Raw genomic sequence first — 17,102 nt, 5'->3', positions numbered from 1 at the left:
CAATCCTGAAAGATCGCAAACGAGTCTAAACATGATCCGAAGTAAATATGCCTGTAAATTCACGAAATGGGTCACACTGAACTAGTAACGCTGAGTGCGGACACGTCATTCGTGGCACACCTGCCAACCGTAAAATGTAAAAAACACTACCGTCGAAGCAAAAAGAAATACTAAAATTTAGTGAAAAATACTAAAATAGTTTTCTACGCAAGACGCAGACTTTATTATTGTTTTTTTTAATCAGCTGACTGTCCTGTAGAGACACTGTGAAAGCGTACGTTGCATATTCGCAGCCGAATCAGTCTGCCTTTAAGAAGAAAAAAATTTCAAAGATACTTATTAGCGAAATATTCATGTAACGGCGGCCAAAATTTTTATCATCGCGGCCGATAATAGGTCCAAATAAACGAGCGGGTCCGAAAATTCAGGCTCTGAAAGAACTGCTCGAGGACTACATTGGTATTCATTAGAGATGAGTTTTAATAAATCTTCTTGGGCAAGTTGTTGCTATTTGGAAAACAATTATAGGGCGCTAGAGAGACACGCAAGGGAAAAACGCACAGAGCGACTCATGACAGACAGACACACGGCACGTTCTGCGTGCTTCTCCCTCGCGTGTGTCTCTACAGCACCCTAAAATCATGTTTTGAGATCAGCTCTGCCCTATAAATGGGTTCAGAATGAGAAATCGTAAGATTACTGGCGTGAATACGACAATCGTAAGCAACCTCTTGAAATCGGTAATCTTACGATAAAATCACGAAAGTTGGCCAGGTATGTAAAATGCTTGCATTCGTTGATGAAAATATTGCACACAAAAGTAGTCAGGTTTAACCAGCAAATTGAGAAGGTATTTCAGTGTGAAAAGCCCGTCGGAGCGAGCAAGGTATAGCGGCAGTAGCATTTAGCACTGCTAGCACGGCCTCATCCGCCGAAGCTGTTAAGCGCGCATGACGAGCAGGAAAGCGATGCTTGTGGAGGGGGAGAATGTCGACGAGGTGTGCATGGCACAAAGAGAAGTGGGACACATGTCTAAACACACGGGAAGCGTTTGCACCACTTGTGTCGCAGCAGCATTGCGGGGGATTGATCAAGAATGGGCACTGTTAAGAACGGCCCAGCTGAGGTGCGAGTTTTGCCAGCCAGTTGCGACAGCGGCGTCAACTTTCTTGGAACGCCACCGTTACGCTCTAACCTCGTCGCCGTTTTCACTGAATGCGATCAGCGGACCAACTATTGTTACTGAGCCCACCACCGCCGCCCTGGTCTGCCGCGAGCGGGGGAGTGCTCGCGGGAACGTAGTTCGAGGCTCCTTCCCATGCGCCGTCCAAGACGCAAGAGAATGGGCACCCGGCCACGCTGCAGGGGTCAGCTCGGGGAATAAAAGGCACCTTTCCTGACGTAAGCACCGAGTTCTACGAAGTTTGACGTCGGCTCCGGACCGTAAACCTCGCGCAAAGAAGTGTGTGTGTCAGTGCGTGTGTGTAAGCCGTCCCGCGGAGAGGCGGCTTGTTTACGATGTCTGGACGAACGTTTCCGTCACCTTGGGATCGAGGGTGGGACCAAGTGTTTATAAACCGCTGTTGTACGGCTGCTCAGTGCACTCTCTCAAGCAGTCATGTTAGACTGATGCACTTTCTCAAGCAGTCATGCTAGACTGATGTAGATACTGTAAATAAACCCATATTTCCTCGTTCTCGATGAGAAGCAGTCCTTCCCTTCATCAACGTCCTCAGCGTGGATAAGTTGGACGACGGCATGGGCCAGCTACCTTCTAATTCATGCCGGACTCCAATCTGGACAACTGATTACGAGCGATGGGATTGAGCCCCCAATCCTAACAGCACTGGCATATGGCACCCTTGAGCATGCACAAACGGCACGTATACAGCCAACACCCGCAAAGCGGGGGATAGCAGTAGCTTCGCAGTGAAAATGATAACTGTTTTGTACATAGCGCTCCTGTTGCCTCACCACCCCGTCCACGGCAGCTGTCTTGAGAACAGTGCCGCAAATGTACTTGCGAGAAGTTTTAAAGGAATGCATGCATACATGTGACACGTCTCTTCGAACGCGGCCGCTTCGTGAAAACCGCTGCATGCGAGAAATCTTAAAACTGCAAAACTGCATAACGACTATACGCATTTATTCGGCGCGAAGCTAACGCGTCCTTATCGCCATGGCGTATCGGTCGTCGCCAGCAGCGAACCGGAGTACAGCCGGAAGCAGGCGCTTCCGCATTCGGTGAGAACACGTGCTGAGTAACGAAAGGGCTACGTATATATCCATACACATTTGCAGGCGCCCAAACATTTTCACCTCATGGATGCTTAAATTCCAAATCTTAATGCCACCAGAGCGCACGCGAGACAAACGAGGGATGGGATGGGGTCTCAGTAGTCTGTTTCTTTCGTAAAGTGCGAGCACAGCGCGCTGACCAGGCAGCCACTCCGGTGAGGGTGCAGTTTCGTTTCTTGCGCTTCCGCGGGTGTCTTCGTCGAACTTCTGTGGCCGCACGAAGACATGCAGCCTCAAACGTCCAGGGCTGAGGTATACTGCGCACCAAATATTCCGCTTTCTCGTGGCGGATTTTTACGACATCTTCAGTAGATTTCCGCCTAGAAGTGATTAGGCCTAAGTGATTTTAAACGAGTGCTCACAGTATTTACTCAAGTGCGACGCACAACAACGTAGCCTGAACGGCGCCCCTTCAGGATTTTAAAAAAAAGAAAGAAAAAAAAAAGAACGGTCGCAACGCGGATACAAGATCGTGCGGACAAATAGAGCGTGCAAAACGGCACAAATTACGCCACGGAGAAACAAAGGCCTAAACCGAGAGGGGAAATAAAAAGCACAGCGTAACATGCCGCCAAATCGCGCAGGCGAGAAGGCGTGTGAGCCGGCTCAAAAGCCCGAGCAGGACCACGCCGGAGAGAGACTATACCCACAGGAAAGGCACGCGGGCCGAAATGGAGCGCGAAAAAACAGGAGGCAACCAGCCAAAGGAGCGGGCGTACGCGTCCGGCCTGCGACGCGCCGAGACGCCCTGGTCACGCGCCCGCCGCGACCAGCACCACCAGCAGCACCGCCACGAGGGCCCTGCTTACGCAGCGGCAGCCAGGCGGGAGGGCGTTAGACGGGTCATTGGCTCGGTGGGCTCCGCGTTTTTGCCGATTCTGCGCTACATCTCACTTCCTCCTCGGCGACGAAGACACCGCGCTTAGCGCTGGTCTCCAGCGCGGGCTGAGCTGGGTGCCCATTCCGCTGAACGGAACCGCTCCTTGCATCGTCTCCCGAAGATCAGCCTACAGGAAGAAGTTGCCAGTGCGGCGCCCCACGGACATCGACGGAGCAGGATGTGCCGCAGCAACAAGCAAGGTCGAACGATCCACTTACGCGATTAGCCACGCCGCTCGAGCAGCAGGACCGCATGTCGAGAAAAACACGCGTACACATAGGCAAGCGCGGCGCTCAAAGCGGCAACCGCCAGCATTGCTATACGGCGGCAGGAACGCCGCACTTCGTCCCGGCGAACGATGCCAATGCCTTAGGTTAAGCGCCCCAATAACGAACAGCCCGACACGAGCTCCGAGAGACATATCGGTGTAGGGCTTAAAACACGAGCAGTCTTTCAAAACAATACGCGCCACACGAAACGCTCCCGGCCGTGCCACACATTTCAGTGTAGCGCTACTCACGAGAAATAAGCCTATGCATGATAAGCCCGCAGTGGTGATTCTGGAGGCTGCGGATTCGATTCGTGAATTCAATTACCGACGGCAGCGGCCACTATGCGATGGGGGCGGATTGAAAACGCTCCTGCAAATTGGAGTGGTACACTAATCCAGAGGCCTCTACTACTGCGTTCCTCAAGAGAGACGAAAGGTACGGGGGTTGACCAGAAAATAAAATCCGACTTTATGCACTACGCCCTGGGGCACTGAAAGGTACAAAGATAAAACGGCTTTTATTAGCAATAATTGAGGGTAATTGTGATCGATTGCCATGATCGTTAACGGCTGTGGACACATAAATACATTCCTCAAAGCGTATACGCAGTGTGGGACGTAAAAGTTAACCAATAGTCGTGCGTGTGCATGTCCAACCTTATGATACAAGTACGAAGGTTGAGACCTGCGAGCATTCCGCTGCACCGATATTGCGGAAATCAGGCCGCGTGGTGTATATACTCATTGATGCACAACCACGGCAGTGCACGGAACGCCCCAAGCATGAGCACAGCACGCCTTCTGAGTAAAAATGTGCAATTCATGGGCGCGATCCTTCTTATCCCTATTCGGGTACCTTCGGCACCACTTCAAGCTCTTGGAGTGTGTCTACGCGCGCGAAGATGTGACTGCGCGCGTTCATTTCAGCGTGCGCGTGACGAAGACGGCAACCGTACAGCGGAAAAAAAATGTTTTTAATAGGCAAGGCGTTGTCATATGCCTCTCTAATCCGCGATCGAATCGAAGGCTGACTGATCTTTTTCCAGTGTGCGTGAAAATGGTGACATAAGAGAGATAGCAAAGAAAGGTAGGGGAGCTATAGGTCAGCGAGACCAGCGTCCGGCCTGTTATACGAAGACATAAGAAAGAAAGATTAAGAAACTGCGCACGCAAACGAGATTATGCACAGCGCGATCACTGAGGCCAGTACACTTGAAGATCTGCCAGTAGCACGCAACTAAATCGCTGTATAAAGACAACGTTGTTCGCGTCACCAACGGTGCGACACAAAGCGCAAAAACTGGTTCAACTTGGACGCCACGCGCTCCACCGAAGAAAACGCACACGTTCAATGGCTTGCACGAAACCTCAACAGCACCTCCGCTTGCCCTATATAACGGACTCGCATTGAAGGAAACGGCAGAAAACCTTGAAGAGGAAACTTTAGCTCGGGCCCAATTCCGATGCTGCCTCTTCAAATACATGTAAAACACAAAAACGCATTTATGAGATAACCATTGGACTGATTTTAATGAAATTTGTTGCACTTGAGAGAAAACGTTAAATTCTAGTGACTGTTGGAAGCGGAATCTTGACTGAACGTATGAATTTTTAAGAAGGAATTGTAAGGAAATGGGAAGACTGAAAGAAATAGAAGCACGAAGTTTAGAAAATCGTAGCTCCTCACCAAGAACCGATGTCGCCGTTCTGTAAACTGCATCCGTTATAGCATCCAAAGCGGACAAATGTGATATATCAATTCATATCTTACATGAATTTGTTACATTGTTTACAAGGGTCTTGCAAAAGTTATACTAACAAATTAGTGGTATATCTGAGAGCCATGTGTAACACATGTATTTTGTCCGTTTTCTTTCTGTTATCACTATCACTATAAATTCTACAGCAATTGACAGAATTCTGATATTTTTTCATTACTGAGTGAAGGAGTTGTAAACCTGATGGTTTCGTTTTCTGGAAAGCTGTACGAATGGAGCACGCGCAACCGCTACAGAGACTGAAGCAAGTTATTTGGCGATTACAGGCACCCAAGAGGCCCACTCAGACGCGAGTAATCATATCATCAAGAGAGCTTGTACCGTGCGAGTTGCTCAAATAAAAATGTCAACAGGAAGAACTACGTAAAACAAGCAGTCTTATCTCACAAGGAGGCGCGACGCAGCATGGCATTAACGAGCTTTCGAAAACCCTGGATAGTCAGTTTTTCATACGGATCTACAAGTGTGCCTACTTGAACTGACGGCTGGACAGAGACGGAAAAAGAGGGGAGTGAGATTTAAAAAAAAACTGCGTAGAAGAGAGATCTTCAGAGAAAGCAGCTGTCCATTTCATTTGCCTCCCTTTCTGTTCTGACAAGTGCAGAGCACGTATTCGAAAAATGGCAACAGGAGCGGACTTGACAAGAACAGAGCGACCATTACGCCGCAGCGCTCATGGAGGCAGGCACGGAATACGACCAACGTTTGCCTGCTTTCCCGTGACAGTATGTGTATTTTATAGCTGGGACACGGAACAAAGACACTGCTCCGCTCAGATGCGCGCATCGCAGCTGCGACACAGAGCGTAAAAAGGGGTCATTTGGAGGAAACTGTTCGTCATTCAAAAAAATAAGCCCGAGTAAAATAAGAAAGAAAAGCGGCGAGTGAAGAGGCCAAGGGCTCATTGCCGAGCGCGCGGGAGGACGTCGGGGAGACATCACTCCAACCAAAGGAAAGTGCACTCGCGCCCTGTTGCGTTTCGCCTGCGACACGTGGTTTTGCCGGCGCGACTGCGGCGGGGCGGCAGACATTTTGGCCCGATCGTCGTCGCCGCAACACTCATCGCCAGGTGTTTCCAGGCGCGTCTGCGGCGATGCGACCGCCTAGGGATCTCGTTCCAGTCATTGTGCCCGAAACAGGCGATGCCAAAGCAGGGATCTCATTCCAGTTATTGGGCCCGAAACAGGCGATGCCAAAGCAGGGATCTCGTTCCAGTCATTGTGCCCGAAACAGGCGATGCCAAAGCAGGGATCTCGTTCCAGTCATTGTGCCCGAAACAGGCGATGCCAAAGCAGGGATCTCGTTCCAGTCATTGTGCCCGAAACAGGCGATGCCAAAGCAGGGATCTCGTTCCAGTCATTGTGCCCGAAACAGGCGATGCCAAAGCAGGGACCATCTTCTCGTTACAGTCATTGTGTCCGACCGGCAGCGCCACGACAGGGTGCTACGAGATCGTGCGCAGCGCCACGACGGGGTGCTACGAGATCGTGCGCAGCGCCACGACAGGGTGCTACGAGATCGTGCGCAGCGCCACGACAGTGTGCGTCACCATTAGCCCATTGTACATTCACGTGCTCGTCTTTTGAGGGGTTCCTTCTTGCCCTCAACTGCGAGAGTATAAAAACAGCTGCCCCCGGACGCCAAAAAGGAGGGCTCCGATTTCTTCTGTTGAGTGAAGTGCTCTCCCGTCTCTCTACTTCGGTCAAACCTGACCGCCAACTCTTTGCGATGTTAAAATAAACAAGTTGTTTCGTTGTTACCAGTCGACTCATGCTTTGCCGGGACCTTCGGATGCTTCCAGTTGTACCCCAGGCCGCCAGGCCAACGCTACCCTTGGGGCTTGCGACCCAGGTACAACCACGGGCGTCAGCGCCGAGTTCCCAACAGATCGTACCAGCGGTCCGATCCAAACAGCCCTCTGGCCGTCGTATAGACCGGCTCGCGCGCCGACGTCGAACTGCGCCGACGGTACTGTGCCTCAGACAGCAGCTAGGAGCCGGCGACTGCAGCACGGACACAGAAAAATTAACGGTCTACGAGCAGCACCGACGATGTGCCATCGTGACACTAAGGCACGGGTATGATGGATTGAACGACGGCTACAGTTACGAAAACAGTAACATTGGGAATTGAAAAAAAAAAAGAAATCACCCAGCTCTCCCCATATTGCGTATTGTTGCAACACCGGCAGTCACATTACAAGCCAAGAGGCGTGCGCGCACAAGTTAAATCTCTAATTCAAAATTCATTTATCAGTCGCGGTACCCCCGGGACGTGTAATGTTCGGCGCAATGGAAAGCTAAAAATAAAATGCTGCTTTGCAACTTTTCATCGGTGGCACAACTGAGAGTTGGCACTCCGTGTATTGCGCAGTGTTGCGGGTGTGACAAACGCAGAGGTCCAAGTGTTTAGAGCATAACGTCAGTGCAACGGATTCGATGTGAGCCCCGTGCATTTGCGACGAGGCTCATTGCGCGTCGGCGGTGTTGTGACCGGCCGCCTTTTCTTCTGCCGTGGGAACCTGGCACCACTTCGACAGGATGTAACCAAACCCATCTTTTGATCTGCCATTAACTATCTCCAGGGCTAGTTCGCCGTGCGGCTAGTTACGCGCTCCACGCAGGGAAGCCAAGTACAGCTGCACGTAATCACGGTTTCACCGGTAGTGGGTTTCGAACCATTTCGAACCATGGGCCTCTTGCGAAGCGCTGGACACGCGCTCTTCCAAGCGCTTTGTTTGACGTGAAGGGCTCGGCACGTACGACGAGACCTTTGAGGCCACCTGCCCGGAGTTGGATGGCCCCTTCTGCTGGGGTGGCGGAGTAGCGCTAGCTGCAACCGCCGCGGGGGCAGATGGCGTAACTGCCGACTCACTGCTTGTGGGTCGGACAGCCGCCGGTAGCCGTTGTGTCGCTGCCCCCTGACGCGTCACATGGCCACACGTGGCCAAAGCGCTTGCTCACTTTGTTACCCGGCGAGGCGGCCGACGTAGTCGCTCGCTTGGATAGAGAGGAGGCAGAGGATTTCGACACAGTGAAATCGAGTCTTCTAAAAAAGTACCGGCTGTCTGCGGAGGCGTTCCGTCGGAAGTTTCGGGAAAATGAGAAAGGCAGAAGTGAGTCATATACAGAGTTTGCGTATAGGCTTATGTCGAACATGCAGGAGTGGCTCAAAGAAGAGAAAGCGTTTGGTGACCACGATAAAGTTCTGCAGTGCTTCGGGCTAGAGCAGTTTTATAGTCGGTTACCGGAGAACGTGCGATACTGGGTCTTGGATAGGCCAGACGTGAGTACGGTGGCTAGAGCCGCTGAGCTAGCCGAGGAGTTTGTGACGCGTCGGGCTCGCGGAGCTAAGGACGGTCAAAAGGGTGAATTTGGCTCCAAGTCTGAGAGGCCAAGGTTCACGCCCATGAGATTTAAGGGGGACACGCGTAGTGAGGATGCGAGTGAAAGCAATCCGACCAAACGTAAAGAGACGGCAGCCGAAGCCGAACGCAGAAAGCGGTTCGAGATGAGGCGAGCGGGCGTTTGTTATACGTGCCAGAAGCCGGGTCACTTTTCGGCGCAGTGTCCGGAAACAACACCAAAAGTTGTGTTTTTTTCAATAGGCAGCACTGACGAGAACATGAAGCTTCTCGAGCCTTACATGCGAGACCTCCTCGTGAACGGGAAAGAGTGCCGAGTGCTTCGCGATTCCGCAGCTACGATGGATGTAGTTCACCCATCTTACGTAGAACCCCATATGTTCACGGGCGAGTGCGCATGGATCAAGCAAGCCGTGGAAGCTCATAGCGTGTGTCTGCCAGTAGCAAAGGTGCTTATTGAAGGACCTTTCGGAGCGCTTGAGACAGAGGCGGCAGTGTCATCTATGCTGCCACCCCAGTACCCGTACCTATTTTCAAACAGGTCCGATCACCTCCTGCGCGAGAAGGGGCTTTTGTTTGGTGAAGCTAGTGTTCAGGCCTTAACCAGATCGAAGGTTCGGGAGCTCGCTGCAAAGGCGGTAGTTGCGGGGCCGACGTTATCAAACAACGAAAAAGGGTCAGAGGCGCAGCAAGCTGATATTCAGAGCACGCCCGAACTGAATAAAATTGAGTCTGTAGCGTTGAAGGCGCCAGATACTGGAGAGGAAAATCCCGATTCGGGAAAGTTAGAAGAGCTATCTACTGATTTGCTCATCGCGCCTACGTCAGACGGACTTGATAGGTTGCTAAAAGTCAGCCGGTCGGCTTTGATAGCCGAGCAAAAAAAGGATGGCAGCCTGGAAAACGTGCGCTGCAATGTCAAAGAAGGTATCGCCAGGAAAACTGCGCGTTTTGTGGAAAGAGGTGGAGTCCTGTACCGGAAGTATCTAGACCGAAGAGGAGTGGAGTTCGATCAGCTGGTCGTGCCTCAATGCTATCGTCAGGATCTGTTGCGCTTGTCACATGGGGGTTCGTGGTCCGGACACCTAGGAGTTAAGAAAACTAAGGACCGTCTCTTGCAAGAGTACTATTGGCCAGGGTGTTTTCGGGACGCAGACCATTTCGTGAGGACATGTGACACTTGTCAGCGGGTGGGCAAACCAGGGGACAAATCGAGGGCGCCGTTGAAATTGGTACCTATCATTACGGAGCCTTTTAGACGGCTCGTTATTGATACTGTGGGACCTCTGCCGGTAACAGCCACGGGGTACAGACACATTTTGACTGTGATCTGCCCAGCGACAAAGTTCCCTGAAGCAGTGCCGCTTAAAGAACTCAGTTCAGTTGAGATAGTTAATGCACTACTGTCCATATTTGCGCGAGTTGGTTTTCCTGCGGAAATCCAATCAGATCAGGGCACAGTGTTTACTAGCGCTTTGACGACAACTTTTCTCGAAAGGTGTGGGGTAAAGCTGTTACACAGCTCAGTGTACCACCCACAGTCGAATTCCGTTGAGAAGCTCCACTCCGTCATGAAGCGCGTGTTGAGAGCCTTGTGTTTTGAACATCGAACTGACTGGGAGCTGTGTCTGCCTGGGGTGATGTTTGCTTTAAGGACCGCGCCGCATGCGGCTACGGGGTTTTCGCCAGCTGAACTGGTGTACGGTCGCTCGCTTCGATCTCCGCTTCGCATGCTTCGAGAATCATGGGAAGGTAGGGGCGACGACCCAGTCGTGGTGGAGTACGTGCTTAAGCTCCTCGAACGCTTAAGAAGGGCACAGGAGTTGTCAGGTGAAGCAATGACAAAGGCCCAGCAGAGGGCCAAGGTTTATTATGATCGGACAGCCAGGGCCCGTCGTTTTGAGGTTGGCGATGAGGTCATGATATTGCGCACATCGCTAAACAACAAACTAGACGTGCAGTGGGAGGGCCCAGCACGAATTGTTCAGAAACTGTCGGACGTTAACTACGTGGTAAGTCTGCCAGGAAAGCGGAAAGCACAGCAAGTTTACCACTGTAATCTGCTCAAACCTTATAGACAAAGGGAAGCAGTGGTGTGCATGATGGTAAACGTTCCTGAAGAGCTTCCGGTCGAGCTTCCAGGACTAGGCTCAGTGACGAACAGGGAAGACACCGGTCAAGTCATTAGTGACCTTATCAGTAAAGCACCGCTGTCGCCCGAGCAGAAAACCGAACTACACCAGCTATTACAAGAGTTTCAAGGTCTGTTCTCTGAGAGGCCTGGTAGGACTTCTGTACTTACTCATGATATAGAACTTACCTCCACAGAGCCAGTACGATCCAAGGCGTATCGGGTGTCACCCCGCCAGAGCGATATTATGGAGGCTGAGGTAAAGAAAATGCTACAGCTCGGTGTTATTGAGGCAGGTGAGAGTGATTATACCTCCCCTTTGATTTTAGTTGAGGTACCGGGCAAGGAACCTCGTCCTTGCGTCGACTACCGCAGGCTTAATTCCATCACTAAGGATCAAATCTATCCGATCCCTAACATCGAGGAGCGCCTTGAGAAAGTTAGTAGCGCTCAGTTTATTTCCACCCTAGATCTTGTCAGGGGTTATTGGCAGGTTCCACTTACAGAAGAGGCTAGTAGGTATGCGGCGTTCATTTCACCAATGGGAACATTCCGTCCTAAAGTGTTGAGTTTTGGTTTGAAGAACGCGCCATACTGTTTTTCAAGCCTCATGGATAAAGTGTTGCGGGGACAGCAAGAATTCGCTTTACCGTATCTAGACGACGTAGCGATATTCTCCGCATCCTGGTCTGAGCATATGGCACACTTGCGGGCAGTGCTAACCCGCCTGCGCGAAGCGGGCTTGACAGTCAAGGCTCCTAAGTGCCAGTTAGCACAGGCCGAGGTTGTCTACCTCGGTCACATGATTGGTCAGGGTCGTCGCCGCCCCTCTGAAATAAAAGTGGCCGCTGTGCGAGACTTTCCGCAACCGCGCACCAAGACCGATATTCGGTCGTTCTTGGGTGTCGCCGGCTACTATCAGAGGTACATCCCTAGGTACTCTGATATCGCGGCTCCCCTGACGGATGCTCTAAGAAAAACAGAGCCTCAAACAGTCGTCTGGGACGAGACAAAGGAAAGAGCTTTTAGCGCCCTAAAGAGTGCCCTAACAAGCCAGCCTGTGCTACGATCGCCAGACTATACAAAAGGGTTCATTGTTCAGTGCGATGCTAGTGAGCGAGGCATGGGCGTTGTACTGTGCCAACGGGAAAATGAAGAAGTAGAACACCCCGTCCTGTATGCTAGTCGTAAGCTGACCAGTCGTGAGCAGGCGTATAGCGCCACCGAGAAAGAGTGTGCGTGTCTCGTGTGGGCCGTTCAGAAATTGTCATGCTATCTAGCCGGCTCGAGGTTTATCATTGAGACGGATCACTGCCCTCTCCAATGGCTGCAGACCATCTCTCCCAAAAATGGCCGCCTCCTGCGCTGGAGCCTCGCTTTACAACAATATTCCTTTGAGGTGCGTCACAAAAAGGGGAGTCTCAACGGTAACGCCGATGGCTTAAGTCGAAGCCCCTAACGTAGGAATCAGCCTCAAAATTGTTTGTTACTGATGTTTTTCTTCCTGAGGCAGGATTTTTTTTAACATATTGCTTTTGTTTAGTGTTTCAAAGTGATGATATGCTTTCTAGTGCAATTTTTCAATTTGTGGACGCGTTCTGAGTGATGCTAGACTACTGTAAGGAACTAGGCAGTGGTATAAAAAGGGGAAAGAGCCTGGCAGGGCTTAGTGAGGGTTGTGCCATGCTTGCTGACTGAGCGGTTGAGTTTTCAGCGTAGTTCTAACGCTTGCCGGGAACGAGAACAAAAATGTGAACTCTCCCGAAGTCACTTTGCAGTGTCCCGTGCGAACCTGAACGAGAGAACGAGGCCTTCTCTGTGCGCTGCGCTCAAGAAACGTCAAGGGACGCCCGACTTCGGTTATGAGCATCATCGAGCGACATCCCTCCGGACAGCGGATGCAGTCCCCTGTCCATCGGGATCTCCTTCCCCCGGCGGGGCGGTCTGTTGCGTTTCGCCTGCGACACGTGGTTTTGCCGGCGCGACTGCGGCGGGGCGGCAGACATTTTGGCCCGATCGTCGTCGCCGCAACACTCATCGCCAGGTGTTTCCAGGCGCGTCTGCGGCGATGCGACCGCCTAGGGATCTCGTTCCAGTCATTGTGCCCGAAACAGGCGATGCCAAAGCAGGGATCTCATTCCAGTTATTGGGCCCGAAACAGGCGATGCCAAAGCAGGGATCTCGTTCCAGTCATTGTGCCCGAAACAGGCGATGCCAAAGCAGGGATCTCGTTCCAGTCATTGTGCCCGAAACAGGCGATGCCAAAGCAGGGATCTCGTTCCAGTCATTGTGCCCGAAACAGGCGATGCCAAAGCAGGGATCTCGTTCCAGTCATTGTGCCCGAAACAGGCGATGCCAAAGCAGGGACCATCTTCTCGTTACAGTCATTGTGTCCGACCGGCAGCGCCACGACAGGGTGCTACGAGATCGTGCGCAGCGCCACGACGGGGTGCTACGAGATCGTGCGCAGCGCCACGACAGGGTGCTACGAGATCGTGCGCAGCGCCACGACAGTGTGCGTCACCATTAGCCCATTGTACATTCACGTGCTCGTCTTTTGAGGGGTTCCTTCTTGCCCTCAACTGCGAGAGTATAAAAACAGCTGCCCCCGGACGCCAAAAAGGAGGGCTCCGATTTCTTCTGTTGAGTGAAGTGCTCTCCCGTCTCTCTACTTCGGTCAAACCTGACCGCCAACTCTTTGCGATGTTAAAATAAACAAGTTGTTTCGTTGTTACCAGTCGACTCATGCTTTGCCGGGACCTTCGGATGCTTCCAGTTGTACCCCAGGCCGCCAGGCCAACGCTACCCTTGGGGCTTGCGACCCAGGTACAACCACGGGCGTCAGCGCCGAGTTCCCAACAGATCGTACCAGCGGTCCGATCCAAACAGCCCTCTGGCCGTCGTATAGACCGGCTCGCGCGCCGACGTCGAACTGCGCCGACGGTACTGTGCCTCAGACAGCAGCTAGGAGCCGGCGACTGCAGCACGGACACAGAAAAATTAACGGTCTACGAGCAGCACCGACGATGTGCCATCGTGACACTAAGGCACGGGTATGATGGATTGAACGACGGCTACAGTTACGAAAACAGTAACATTGGGAATTGAAAAAAAAAAAGAAATCACCCAGCTCTCCCCATATTGCGTATTGTTGCAACACCGGCAGTCACATTACAAGCCAAGAGGCGTGCGCGCACAAGTTAAATCTCTAATTCAAAATTCATTTATCAGTCGCGGTACCCCCGGGACGTGTAATGTTCGGCGCAATGGAAAGCTAAAAATAAAATGCTGCTTTGCAACTTTTCATCGGTGGCACAACTGAGAGTTGGCACTCCGTGTATTGCGCAGTGTTGCGGGTGTGACAAACGCAGAGGTCCAAGTGTTTAGAGCATAACGTCAGTGCAACGGATTCGATGTGAGCCCCGTGCATTTGCGACGAGGCTCATTGCGCGTCGGCGGTGTTGTGACCGGCCGCCTTTTCTTCTGCCGTGGGAACCTGGCACCACTTCGACAGGATGTAACCAAACCCATCTTTTGATCTGCCATTAACTATCTCCAGGGCTAGTTCGCCGTGCGGCTAGTTACGCGCTCCACGCAGGGAAGCCAAGTACAGCTGCACGTAATCACGGTTTCACCGGTAGTGGGTTTCGAACCATTTCGAACCATGGGCCTCTTGCGAAGCGCTGGACACGCGCTCTTCCAAGCGCTTTGTTTGACGTGAAGGGCTCGGCACGTACGACGAGACCTTTGAGGCCACCTGCCCGGAGTTGGATGGCCCCTTCTGCTGGGGTGGCGGAGTAGCGCTAGCTGCAACCGCCGCGGGGGCAGATGGCGTAACTGCCGACTCACTGCTTGTGGGTCGGACAGCCGCCGGTAGCCGTTGTGTCGCTGCCCCCTGACGCGTCACATCGGCAAACGTGTTCTTGGGCAGGTATGAAACCCGCCTGCGTGCCTCCTTGAAACTTATGTTCTCTTTTACTTCAAATGTCCCAATTTCCTTCTCTTTTTTCCAGGATGGGCACGACCGCGAGTACGCGGCGTGCTCCCTATCACAATTTACACATGGGAGAGTGTTCTCGCAAGATTCGGAGGTGTGTTCATGGGCACTGCATTTCGCACAAGTTTGGCGGCCTCGGCAGCTCTGCGAACTGTGGCCGAAACGCTGGCATTTGAAACATCGGATGGTATTTGGCACGTACGGCCGAACACGAAGTTTGATATAACCGGCCTCGGTGGACTCGGGAAGGACACTTGAACCGAAGGTGAGTATAAGGTGCTTAGTCTGGATCTCTTTGCCATCCCGCCGCATCTTAATTCGTCTAACGTTAATGACATTCTGTTCACTGAAGCCCTCCAAGAGTTCAGCCTCAGTCAGTTCAAGCAAATCATCATCCGACACAACACCGCGGGTGGTGTTCATTGTACGGTGCGGGCTTACTGTTATGTGGGTTTCCCCAAATGACACTAGTTTCGGCAGAGTCACGTATTGCTCCTGATCGCGGAGCTCCAGGAGGAGATCACCGCTTGCCATCCTCATCGCCTTATAACCAGGACCAAAAACATCAGTCACTTTGATACAAGGAACGGTGAAATGGTGCGCATTGGCTTGTCGGATTTTTCCGAGTGAACTACATGGAAACGTGGGAAGTTGTGGACTTGGTGTCCGAAAAACTGAAAGACATCTTCGGTGCGCCCTCGTTTCTGACGGCGATCAGGGAGTTTAAGAGAAGCATTTTCCGTAAGTATTGATGGGGTCTTCGGCAGCGATGCCGACCACCCACCATGGAGCCCAACAGGGGGACGTGACAAAGGTTCCTTCAAGAGAAGCCCTGCCTGCGCCAGCCGTAAATCGCTGCTATAACCAAATACAGCATAACCAAGACTGGCTACCCACACAAGGTCAACCCTTGCCGCCGGGAAACTAGGAAGTGATAAGAGGTGGAGACAGGAAAGATGAAAAAGGCGAGAGAGAAAGACGAAGATCGGAGAAGAGGACAGGAAAAGGCGACGGCAGATTTCCCCCAGGTGGGTCAGCCTGGAGGTGCCCTCTACGTGAAGCAGAGGCCAAAGAGGTGTGTTGCCTCCGCCGGGGGGCCTTAACGGTCTGAACACCCGGCATTGGCTCAACCTCCAGAATCCCCCTTTCCCCGGACACAGCTAACCCGCGCACGGCTACAAGCGGGAGGGTCCAACCCTCGTCTGCTCGGGTACGTGGTGCCGCAATACACTGTTAGATATGGGACCTTTTCCTGAGCCTCCTTCGAGTTCACCAGACCACATCGAATCATGTACGTCACACCTAATTAAGGAGCGCATGCAGAAGCACATGTATCACGTTCCCGAGGCGCGGCACGTCCAAACAAGTTGGCATCCCCCACCCCGTGCGCCGCATGTGGAGCTATTGTCCCACTGCTTGACTGTTTCCGAAAGTGTAGCGGGAGCCTGGCACGGTTCCAGGTAACGTGGTTCCCGAGGAAAGCTGCTTTGCAGCTCTGAAAGGTCGCTCGAAGACAACCCGTCTCCCCCCATCCGCCTATTGTGACGGCGCTTGCAAGCAACGACGGCCGTAATGCACCGTGAAGCCCTGGGAGCAATCCCCCCCGTCCGCCTTTGTGACGGCAGTTGCAGACCAGGAAGGCAATACCGCAGACAAGTAATCCCTAGGACAATTGGTGCCCAAGGAGCGACCCTCTGCGCCGGGTGTGACTTACATTCGCACGGGCGCCTACCATTGGCCGAAAATGACGCCACCTGAGCGGGCTCGCCGACTGGCCAAAAATGACGCCACCTGAGTGGGCTCACCGATTGGCCGAACGTGACGTGACTTCGAGACACCGAAGGGGTTAAAAGCCAGAGACCGGGAGCAGCAAGAGAGCATCCCTTCATTGATCTCTTTCGAGCTTCTTGCCACAGGCCGCAGCGACCGAGTTGCTGCCGGCCCGTAATGACTTTATGACTTAATTTCTTTGTACTCTCACTGTAAATAATGTAAATAAACCTCCAGTTTTCATCCCAAAGTCCTCCTCAACCTCGGCCAACTCCCGCACCCAACGGCAAGGTCCACAATCTGGGGGACAGCAACTGGGATTGTCCTCCAGATCCAACAACACCAAACGCCTGCTGGCGCAGACGCCTCTGCGCGGCATGTGACGCAAGGAAGTTACTGAACTAATTGAATTTCTCAAGGTAAAATACGTGGAAAAATAGTAAATTATGACTTACACACAACCTACAGACATGATAGCTCTCGGATTGCAATTTGACCATACGAGAAAACATAATTATGTTACGCGACAAAGATGATGATTACTAGCCGGGCAAGGGAAGGGCAAGGGAAAGGGTTCCCTTGCCCGGCTCTAGAGCTCCTCTAGAGCCTGAAG

The 17,102-nt window shown here is 52.4% G+C and overlaps 1 protein-coding gene and 1 long non-coding RNA gene across 4 annotated transcripts in view; one reads left to right on the top strand and one right to left on the bottom strand.

Moving 5' to 3' along the window:
- MYPT-75D (Myosin phosphatase targeting subunit 75D) overlaps nucleotides 1-17,102 on the bottom strand; it is a 426,156-nt gene that overhangs the window by 278,842 nt on the left and 130,212 nt on the right. The window lies entirely within an intron of this gene.
- LOC142592596 (uncharacterized) overlaps nucleotides 1-17,102 on the top strand; it is a 112,881-nt gene that overhangs the window by 59,604 nt on the left and 36,175 nt on the right. The gene's annotated exons all lie outside the window — the stretch shown is intronic.

Source organism: Dermacentor variabilis, chromosome 1 (assembly GCF_050947875.1).
Source record: "Dermacentor variabilis isolate Ectoservices chromosome 1, ASM5094787v1, whole genome shotgun sequence".
Taxonomy (NCBI): domain Eukaryota; kingdom Metazoa; phylum Arthropoda; class Arachnida; order Ixodida; family Ixodidae; genus Dermacentor; species Dermacentor variabilis.
The sequence above is the reverse complement of the archived record's forward strand: the minus strand, read 5'-3'. Positions and strand labels throughout refer to the sequence as shown.